At 40.5% G+C, this 10,643-nt stretch overlaps 1 long non-coding RNA gene across 1 annotated transcript; it reads right to left on the minus strand.

The window, feature by feature from the left end:
* Positions 1-4,403: 4,403 nt before the first annotated feature.
* On the minus strand, positions 4,404-5,084 carry LOC134000769 (uncharacterized). The gene is made up of 3 exons (XR_009927443.1): positions 5,031-5,084; positions 4,827-4,907; positions 4,404-4,418 (listed from the first exon to the last, which is right to left on the minus strand). It is a non-coding gene; the product is annotated as an uncharacterized LOC134000769 (long non-coding RNA).
* Positions 5,085-10,643: the final 5,559 nt, after the last annotated feature.

A 10,643-nucleotide genomic window follows, 5' to 3' on the forward strand; every position in this document is an offset into this window, starting at 1 on the left:
TGCATACTACATCACTCATAATACTGCAGTACTTTTACTGTAATACTCCATACTACATCACTATAATACTGCAGTACTTTTACTGTAATACTGCATACTACATCACTATAATACTGCATACTACATCACTCATAATACTGCAGTACTTTTACTGTAATACTGCATACTACATCACTCATAATACTGCAGTACTTTTACTGTAATACTGCATACTACATCACTATAATACTGCAGTACTTTTACTGTAATACTGCATACTACATCACTATAATACTGCAGTACTTTTACTGTAATACTGCATACTACATCACTCATAATACTGCAGTACTTTTACTGTAATACTGCATACTACATCACTATAATACTGCAGTACTTTTACTGTAATACTGCATACTACATCACTATAATACTGCAGTACTTTTACTGTAATACTGCATACTACATCACTATAATACTGCAGTACTTTTACTGTAATACTGCATACTACATCACTATAATACTGCAGTACTTTTACTGTAATACTACATACTACATCACTCATAATACTGCAGTACTTTTACTGTAATACTACATCACTATAATACTGCAGTACTTTTACTGTAATACTACATCACTATAATACTGCAGTACTTTTACTGTAATACTGCATACTACATCACTCATAATACTGCAGTACTTTTACTGTAATACTACATCACTATAATACTGCAGTACTTTTACTGTAATACTGCATACTACATCACTCATAATACTGCAGTACTTTACTGTAATACTGCATACTACATCACTATAATACTGCAGTACTTTTACTGTAATACTACATACTACATCACTATAATACTGCAGTACTTTACTGTAATACTGCATACTACATCACTATAATACTGCAGTACTTTTACTGTAATACTGCATACTACATCACTATAATACTGCAGTACTTTTACTGTAATACTGCATACTACATCACTATAATACTGCAGTACTTTTACTGTAATACTGCATACTACATCACTATAATACTGCAGTACTTTACTGTAATACTGCATACTACATCACTATAATACTGCAGTACTTTTACTGTAATACTGCATACTACATCACTATAATACTGCAGTACTTTTACTGTAATACTGCATACTACATCACTATAATACTGCAGTACTTTTACTGTAATACTGCATACTACATCACTATAATACTGCAGTACTTTTACTGTAATACTGCATACTACATCACTATAATACTGCAGTACTTTACTGTAATACTGCATACTACATCACTATAATACTGCAGTACTTTTACTGTAATACTGCATACTACATCACTATAATACTGCAGTACTTTACTGTAATACTGCATACTACATCACTATAATACTGCAGTACTTTTACTGTAATACTGCATACTACATCACTATAATACTGCAGTACTTTTACTGTAATACTACATACTACATCGCTCATAATACTGCAGTACTTTTACTGTAATACTGCATACTACATCACTATAATACTGCAGTACTTTTACTGTAATACTGCATACTACATCACTCATAATACTGCAGTACTTTTACTGTAATACTGCATACTACATCACTATAATACTGCAGTACTTTTACTGTAATACTGCATACTACATCACTCATAATACTGCAGTACTTTACTGTAATACTGCATACTACATCACTATAATACTGCAGTACTTTTACTGTAATACTGCATACTACATCACTATAATACTGCAGTACTTTTACTGTAATACTGCATACTACATCACTATAATACTGCAGTACTTTACTGTAATACTGCATACTACATCAGTCATAATACTGCAGTACTTTTACTGTAATACTGCATACTACATCACTATAATACTGCAGTACTTTTACTGTAATACTGCATACTACATCACTATAATACTGCAGTACTTTTACTGTAATACTGCATACTACATCACTATAATACTGCAGTACTTTTACTGTAATACTGCATACTACATCACTATAATACTGCAGTACTTTTACTGTAATACTGCATACTACATCACTATAATACTGCAGTACTTTACTGTAATACTGCATACTACATCACAATAATACTGCAGTACTTTTACTGTAATACTACATCACTATAATACTGCAGTACTTTTACTGTAATACTACATCACTATAATACTGCAGTACTTTTACTGTAATACTGCATACTACATCACTCATAATACTGCAGTACTTTAACTGTAATACTACATCACTATAATACTGCAGTACTTTTACTGTAATACTGCATACTACATCACTCATAATACTGCAGTACTTTTACTGTAATACTACATCACTATAATACTGCAGTACTTTTACTGTAATACTACATCACTATAATACTGCAGTACTTTTACTGTAATACTACATCACTATAATACTGCAGTACTTTTACTGTAATACTGCATACTACATCACTATAATACTGCAGTACTTTACTGTAATACTGCATACTACATCACTATAATACTGCAGTACTTTTACTGTAATACTGCATACTACATCACTATAATACTGCAGTACTTTTACTGTAGTACTGCATACTACATCACTATAATACTGCAGTACTTTTACTGTAATACTGCATACTACATCACCATAATACTGCAGTACTTTTACTGTAATACTGCATACTACATCACTATAATACTGCAGTACTTTTACTGTAATACTACATACTACATCGCTCATAATACTGCAGTACTTTTACTGTAATACTGCATACTACATCACTATAATACTGCAGTACTTTTACTGTAATACTGCATACTACATCACCATAATACTGCAGTACTTTTACTGTAATACTGCATACTACATCACTATAATACTGCCGTACTTTACTGTAATACTGCATACTACATCACTATAATACTGCAGTACTTTTACTGTAGTACTGCATACTACATCACTATAATACTGCAGTACTTTTACTGTAATACTGCATACTACATCACTCATAATACTGCAGTACTTTTACTGTAATACTGCATACTACATCAGTCATAATACTGCAGTACTTTTACTGTAATACCGCATACTACATCACTATAATACTGCAGTACTTTTACTGTAATACTGCATACTACATCACTATAATACTGCAGTACTGTTACTGTAATACTGCATACTACATCACTATAATACTGCAGTACTTTTACTGTAATACTGCATACTACATCACTATAATACTGCAGTACTTTTACTGTAATACTGCATACTACATCACTATAATACTGCAGTACTTTTACTGTAATACTACATACTACATCACTCATAATACTGCAGTACTTTACTGTAATACTGCATACTACATCACTATAATACTGCAGTACTTTACTGTAATACTGCATACTACATCACTATAATACTGCAGTACTTTACTGTAATACTGCATACTACATCAATCATAATACTGCAGTACTTTTACTGTAATACTGCATACTACATCACTATAATACTGCAGTACTTTTACTGTAATACTACATCACTATAATACTGCAGTACTTTTACTGTAATACTACATCACTATAATACTGCAGTACTTTTACTGTAATACTACATCACTATAATACTGCAGTACTTTATCACTCATAATACTGCAGTACTTTACTGTAATACTGCATACTACATCACTCATAATACTGCAGTACTTCTTTTAGTAGTTTTACTTTATTATGTAATAATGTTGACTCAGTGTTACAGCAGTCATTACCAGGTAATGTTACCTGGCAGCTAGTTCAGGCTGATTCATGCTCCTACGTTGCTCTGACCTGCAGACCGAGGGCTGTGATTGGTTGGCTTGGTAGCAAAACATATACAGAGTAATAATTCATAAATAGAACAATGTTGTGTGATAATCATTCAACAAAACACTGCAGAAACTCCTTCTAGTCAAAATAAATCTCATTACACTTAAAATAAGACTCTTGTTTTTAAACAACTTTCACTTGTTTCGATCTGCTGAGGATCAAGTTTATTAAATACTTGTAATAAGATAAAATAAGAAGTGGCCATTACACAGGAAATACAGTGTGAAATTGTCTGTGTCATACCTGGGAAGGGTTAGGGATAACCGCTCAGGCTAACTGCACCGCGACAACACACGACGCAATGGAGACGCAGAACGTTCACGACGGCGTTGTTACGGCGCAGAGGTTACGTAGAAGTATAAATCCTCCTCAACCTGGCAGCTAGTTACCTGGCAGCTAACCTGGTAGCTAGTTACCTGGGAGCTAACCTGGTAGCTAGTTACCTGGGAGCTAACCTGGTAGCTAGTTACCTGGGAGCTAGTTACCTGGAAGCTAGTTACCTGGGAGCTAACCTGGTAGCTAGTTACCTGGGAGCTAACCTGGTAGCTAGTTACCTGGGAGCTAGTTACCTGGAAGCTAACTTGGCAGCTAGTTACCTGGCAGCTAGTTACCTGGGAGCTAACCTGGCAGCTAGTTACCTGGGAGCTAGTTACCTGGGAGCTAACCTGGCAGCTAGTTACCTGGCAGCTAACCTGGTAGCGAGTTACCTGGAAGCGAACTTGGCAGCTAGTTACCTGGCAGCTAACTTGGCAGCTAGTTACCTGGGAGCTAACCTGGCAGCTAGTTACCTGGAAGCTAACTTGGCAGCTAGTTGCCTGGCAGCTAACTTGGCAGCTAGTTACCTGGGAGCTAACCTGGCAGCTAGTTACCTGGAAGCTAACCTGGCAGCTAGTTACCTGGCAGCTAACCTGTGAGCTAGTTACCTGGGAGCTAACTTGGCAGCTAGTTACCTGGAAGCTAACTTGGCAGCTGGTTACCTGGAAGCTAACTTGGCAGCTAGTTACCTGGAAGCTAACTTGGCAGCTAGTTACCTGGAAGCTAACTTGGCAGCTAATTACCTGGAAGCTAACCTGGCAGCTAGTTACGTGGCAGCTAGTTACATGGGAGCTAACCTGGCAGCTAGTTACCTTGGAGCTAACCTGGCAGCTAGTTACCTGGCAGCTAACCTGGGAGCTAGTTACCTTGGAGCTAACCTGGCAGCTAGTTACCTGGCAGCTAGTTACCTGGCAGCTAACCTGTGAGCTAGTTACCTTGGAGCTAACCTGGCAGCTAGTTACCTGGCAGCTAACCTGTGAGCTAGTTACCTTGGAGCTAACCTGGCAGCTAGTTACCTGGCAGCTAACCTGGGAGCTAGTTACCTGGCAGCTAGTTACCTGGCAGCTAGTTACCTGGGAGCTAACCTGGCAGCTAGTTACCTTGGAGCTAACCTGGCAGCTAGTTACCTGGCAGCTAACCTGTGAGCTAGTTACCTTGGAGCTAACCTGGCAGCTAGTTACCTGGCAGCTAACCTGGGAGCTAGTTACCTTGGAGCTAACCTGGCAGCTAGTTACCTGGCAGCTAACCTGTGAGCTAGTTACCTTGGAGCTAACCTGTGAGCTAGTTACCTTGGAGCTAACCTGGCAGCTAGTTACCTGGCAGCTAACCTGGCAGCTAGTTACCTGGGAGCTAGTTACCTGGCAGCTAACCTGGGAGCTAGTTACCTTGGAGCTAACCTGGCAGCTAGTTACCTGGCAGCTAACCTGTGAGCTAGTTACCTTGGAGCTAACCTGTGAGCTAGTTACCTTGGAGCTAACCTGGCAGCTAGTTACCTGGCAGCTAACCTGGCAGCTAGTTACCTGGCAGCTAGTTACATGGGAGCTAACCTGGCAGCTAGTTACCTTGGAGCTAACCTGGCAGCTAGTTACCTGGCAGCTAACCTGGGAGCTAGTTACCTTGGAGCTAACCTGGCAGCTAGTTACCTGGCAGCTAGTTACCTGGCAGCTAACCTGTGAGCTAGTTACCTTGGAGCTAACCTGGCAGCTACTTACCTGGCAGCTAACCTGTGAGCTAGTTACCTTGGAGCTAACCTGGCAGCTAGTTACCTGGCAGCTAACCTGGGAGCTAGTTACCTGGCAGCTAGTTACCTGGGAGCTAACCTGGCAGCTAGTTACCTTGGAGCTAACCTGGCAGCTAGTTACCTGGCAGCTAACCTGTGAGCTAGTTACCTTGGAGCTAACCTGGCAGCTAGTTACCTGGCAGCTAACCTGGGAGCTAGTTACCTTGGAGCTAACCTGGCAGCTAGTTACCTGGCAGCTAACCTGTGAGCTAGTTACCTTGGAGCTAACCTGTGAGCTAGTTACCTTGGAGCTAACCTGGCAGCTAGTTACCTGGCAGCTAACCTGGCAGCTAGTTACCTGGCAGCTAACCTGCTCTCTGTGTGTATTTACCTGCTGCTGGACGGCACCGTGAAGGCTTCAGGTGATAAACATGTTGACACAAACACACAAACATCACATCCATGTATGGTACCACGCATGCGCCACTGTGCCGTTAGCTACGCACCTTCAGCAAAGGCGTGCACGCACACATTTAAACACACACACGGTTTAACGTTTTTATTCTTTAATATGATGATGTAATGATGCTGTAAAGATGTAATGATGATGTAATGATGCTGTAAAGATGTAATGATGATGTAATGATATGATGTAATGATATGATGATGTAATGATGATGTAATGATGTAATGATGCTGTAATGATGATGTAATGATGTAATGATGATGTAATGCTGCTGTTTGCTGCTGTAGTTTAAACATCAGTAACAGCTGCTCCATCATGGCAACGAGTTAAACGAACCCTTCACTGACACTGGTTCATTAAATATAATAATTAGGCAAATGTGGGACAACAGTTATTCTACAGCTATAACCAGTAAATATTATATTGTTTAACATTATTCAGGCTACTAGTTTATTTAACTATCTGATGCAGAAACATTAAAAACAACTTTAAATGACCAAATATGGGAATGCACATTCCAGAGTCTGAGTCTGAGTCTAACCCTAAAAACCACATTACACAATCTACTGATCCTGAAACGATTTGACACGAGGAACATTTATACATATAATATAATATATAATATATAATAAATAATATATAAAAACTGTCCTCTGATGACACATCTCAGTGATTCAGGTTATTAATGAACTAAACCTCAGTTAACGGTTCCATGTTGTTACCGGAGCTTTTGATCACAAACGGTTACCGGACTCATCCCAGCTGCATTTAGTTAACGTTCAACTCTCCGGTAGTTATAACCGGTTTAATCTCCGCACACGGTCCGGCAGGTAAAGGTGAATCTGCGGCAGAGACAGCTTCACTCAGCCGCCCCGAAGCTCCTTCTGTGCGGTTACCGGACGCAGGATCCTCCGGGGCTCGGTGCTCGGGGCCACCGGGGCTCGGTGCTCGGGGCCACCGGGGCTCGGGGCCACCGGGGCTCGGTGCTCGGGGCCACCGGGGCTCGGTGCTCGTGGCCACGGGTGCTCGGTGCCATATTGTCGGTGCTACCGGGGCTCAGTGCTCGGTACTACCGGGGCTCAGTGGTCGTGGCCACCGGAGCTCGGTGCTCGGTGCCATATGCTCGGTGCTATCGGTGCAACCGAGGCTCGGTGCTCGGTGCTCGTTTTAAAACCAGGTGACGGTAAGATGGCGTCTGAGGCTGCGCAGAGAGGACGGGTCTGACGTCACGGAGCCCGGACACCGCGTGCCGTCTTCCCCCCGCAGTTACAAAACATCCACGGTGTCGGTGAGGCTGAAAAACGGCGGAAAAACAGATGATTAACGGGCGGATTTACGTTACACCGTCGAAATACTCGAACTGTCCCAGCACGCGGAAGGTAATGCGCGTGCCGAGATGTGAGCACGTGGCCTGGAGGAGGAGGAGGGGGGGGGGGGTTGAGGCTCAGGCCTGTTAGCTGCATTCTGTTTATCTCTGTTGATGCATCAGAGTTAAACACAAGCAGCTGAACCACTTTAACCAACTCAATGTTCTTCAGAACTAGTTAACGGGCCGCTGAACCAGAACCAGAACACTCAGACATCTCACCCACTAAATCAGCTTGTGTTGCATCTGTATTTCAGCAGTGACATGGTGGGTAATTTATTGATTTTGTTATTGAATTAGCAGTGAACAGGCTCCATTGGGCAGGATGGGGCAGGATGGTGGGTTGTGGTGATTATCAGGTCGCCATCTTGGTTGTCTTGTCTACTGTTTGATGGTTTGTGTTAAAACAAGGCGACTAAACTAAACTACAGATGTGTTTGATGGCAGAAACACCATTTATAAACAGAACAGAAATGGAGCATGTTGACCTGTAGCGCCTAGCTGTTAGCGATTATAACTTCACTGGTTGTCTCCTCTGAAAATGATGGATTTTGAAACATATTCTAAAATGTATTTTTGGCTTTATTCTATATGTATTGTAGGGATTGGTTGGTCTCTTTAGTCAGTGTGTTATCATTGAGCAGCACATACGATATATCACATTACATTCTAGCCACTCAGTTAATTGTTGGTTTGGATCTGCTCAATGTGATTGTTAAAGATGTTTGTTTTTGGGCTTTTTATGCCTTTATTCAGACGATATCTGGCAGAGAGACCGAAGGGAACGACCTGCAGCGTAGATCACTGGGTTTAAACCAGAGACGCTGCGATTATGTGACATGAGCTCTAACCGCTCAACCACCAGGACGCTCCCGCTATGTGATTGTTGACTAGAAGAGAAAAGAGAGTACAGGATAATACAGGATGGGTTCAGACACAGTACTGAGTCTAAGACTTGAATCCTAAAATTGGGTGTTGGGTTGCGGTTGTGAAGCGACATCCTGTTTGCAGTTGTTTAACATCAAAGTTATTTTTGGCACATGTGAGGCGAGCCGCTGAATGTGTGTCAACACCTGCGATACTTTAAATCTGTGCTGTGTTCAACCAAGAGAAAAACATACGTAACAACACTTTAAACTGTGTTGAATGAGTTTGACTAAATTAAATCACAGCAAGATAAAGCCAGCTTATAATAAACCAAAGGCTAACATACGCACATAAGTAGCAGGAAGTGCTGCATTGATTTCTGTTATTGAGCCTCTGTCACATGTTTAACTTGTTGGTTTGTTAGTTTGTGAAACAGTCGCATATAAACCCGTTAATAAAGGCTTCAGCAGCTAGTTAAATACCTGCAGGTGCCTTTTGTTCTACCCCTAAAAGCACTGTAAGAACTGACATTTAATAATGTTTTCAATTATTAAACTCTGAAGTTTAAGAGATTTCAGAGAAGTTTCTTTGCAATAATGTAAAAAAGAAAAAATCTTCAGTAAACCACAATAATAAAACCGACCAGCAGAATAAACCATAATAAATTCCTTTAGTGGATCTACAGAGCTGATTACACGGTTGAGCTGCCATGTTGGAATAAAACGACTGAAGCTTTAGAGACTAGTTAGATATGAGTCAACCAGTCAGAGAGGCCTGGTGGAGCACTTCACCACACTGCTGAGCTCTAAGGATCCACCAACAACACGCTGCCACTGCAGACAGTAACAGCACTATACACACAGGATGGGCGATATGGCAAAAATATCATTTCAGGATTTTTTCAGACAATGTTATCGTCCACGATCTTCTCATGATTCTTTTTCATTTGGGTTTACTGTTTTACAAGCTACTGAACAGAACTCAAGATTTAAAAACCCATAACTGTCTGTCACATAATAACAGAAATGTGTCTTAAGTTAGCGGCTCACAAACAATATAAAAACATTTACCGCTGAAAGATTCACATAAAATTACATTCAAACACAAACCCATACATAAACAGGTGTTAAAAAGTAGTGACAGTCTATTATGAATAGTTTAAAATGGACATTTCAGTAAAACAGTGAAACCAAACTCATTTCACAGCTGAAAAGCAAACAGTTGATAGTTTGCCCAACACAGCACACCAGAGCCTAATCACGCTAGCTATCACTATGACAGCAGTTAGTGCTGCCAGTTAGCAGCTAAACGTTGATGTTTAACTGCAGCTCAGCTAACAGGTTAATATGATATGCTGTGTGCTGTGTCCTCGCCATGTCTGCTGTTATCTGTTATCCTGCTAGCAGACTTATACAATGTGCACTGTAGAAGGATCTTAACGATCTCTGTAAAAGCATTTTGTGGAGACATTTTAACTGTCTAATCTAATACCGCCATATTGCACACCCTGATGTGTACCCAACACTATCAGAAACGGTTCAGGGCAGAACGCTTGGACAGTAATGAACAGAAAAGCTTTGTTAAATGAAAACAGTGAAGCTACTGCTGCTATGTGTTGAAGGTCTCTTGCTGCTATCAATTTAATCACACAACAACAAATCCTTTTACGGGTTCATACGAGAACTGATTTCAGTCTCAAGGCACCAAAGGGGAAACATGGTATATAAACTAATGGATGTCCTCATAAAACCCGTCACTACGGCTTAGTTATGCAGGAGCGTTCTGCAGCTCCGTGTTCAGGAACATTGATGTTATCTATAAACATTTTTTTACCAGAACAACTACCATGACTAAAGAAATGACATAAATAATAACTAAATATAATGGAAGTTTATTATTCTTGTTTTTCAGGATGCCGACTTGAAGCTTTGCTCCGATGTATGAACAGCAGGATCCTCCTGCCCTTTAGATGACGAAGACCTGTTCATGGCTTCTAAGAAGAAGCAGAAAGGAATGGTGTTGCATCAAGAAGGGGCAACCACCCCTGCAGCAGCGCCTGC

This window comes from Scomber scombrus, chromosome 19 (genome assembly GCF_963691925.1).
Source record: "Scomber scombrus chromosome 19, fScoSco1.1, whole genome shotgun sequence".
NCBI lineage: Eukaryota > Metazoa > Chordata > Actinopteri > Scombriformes > Scombridae > Scomber > Scomber scombrus.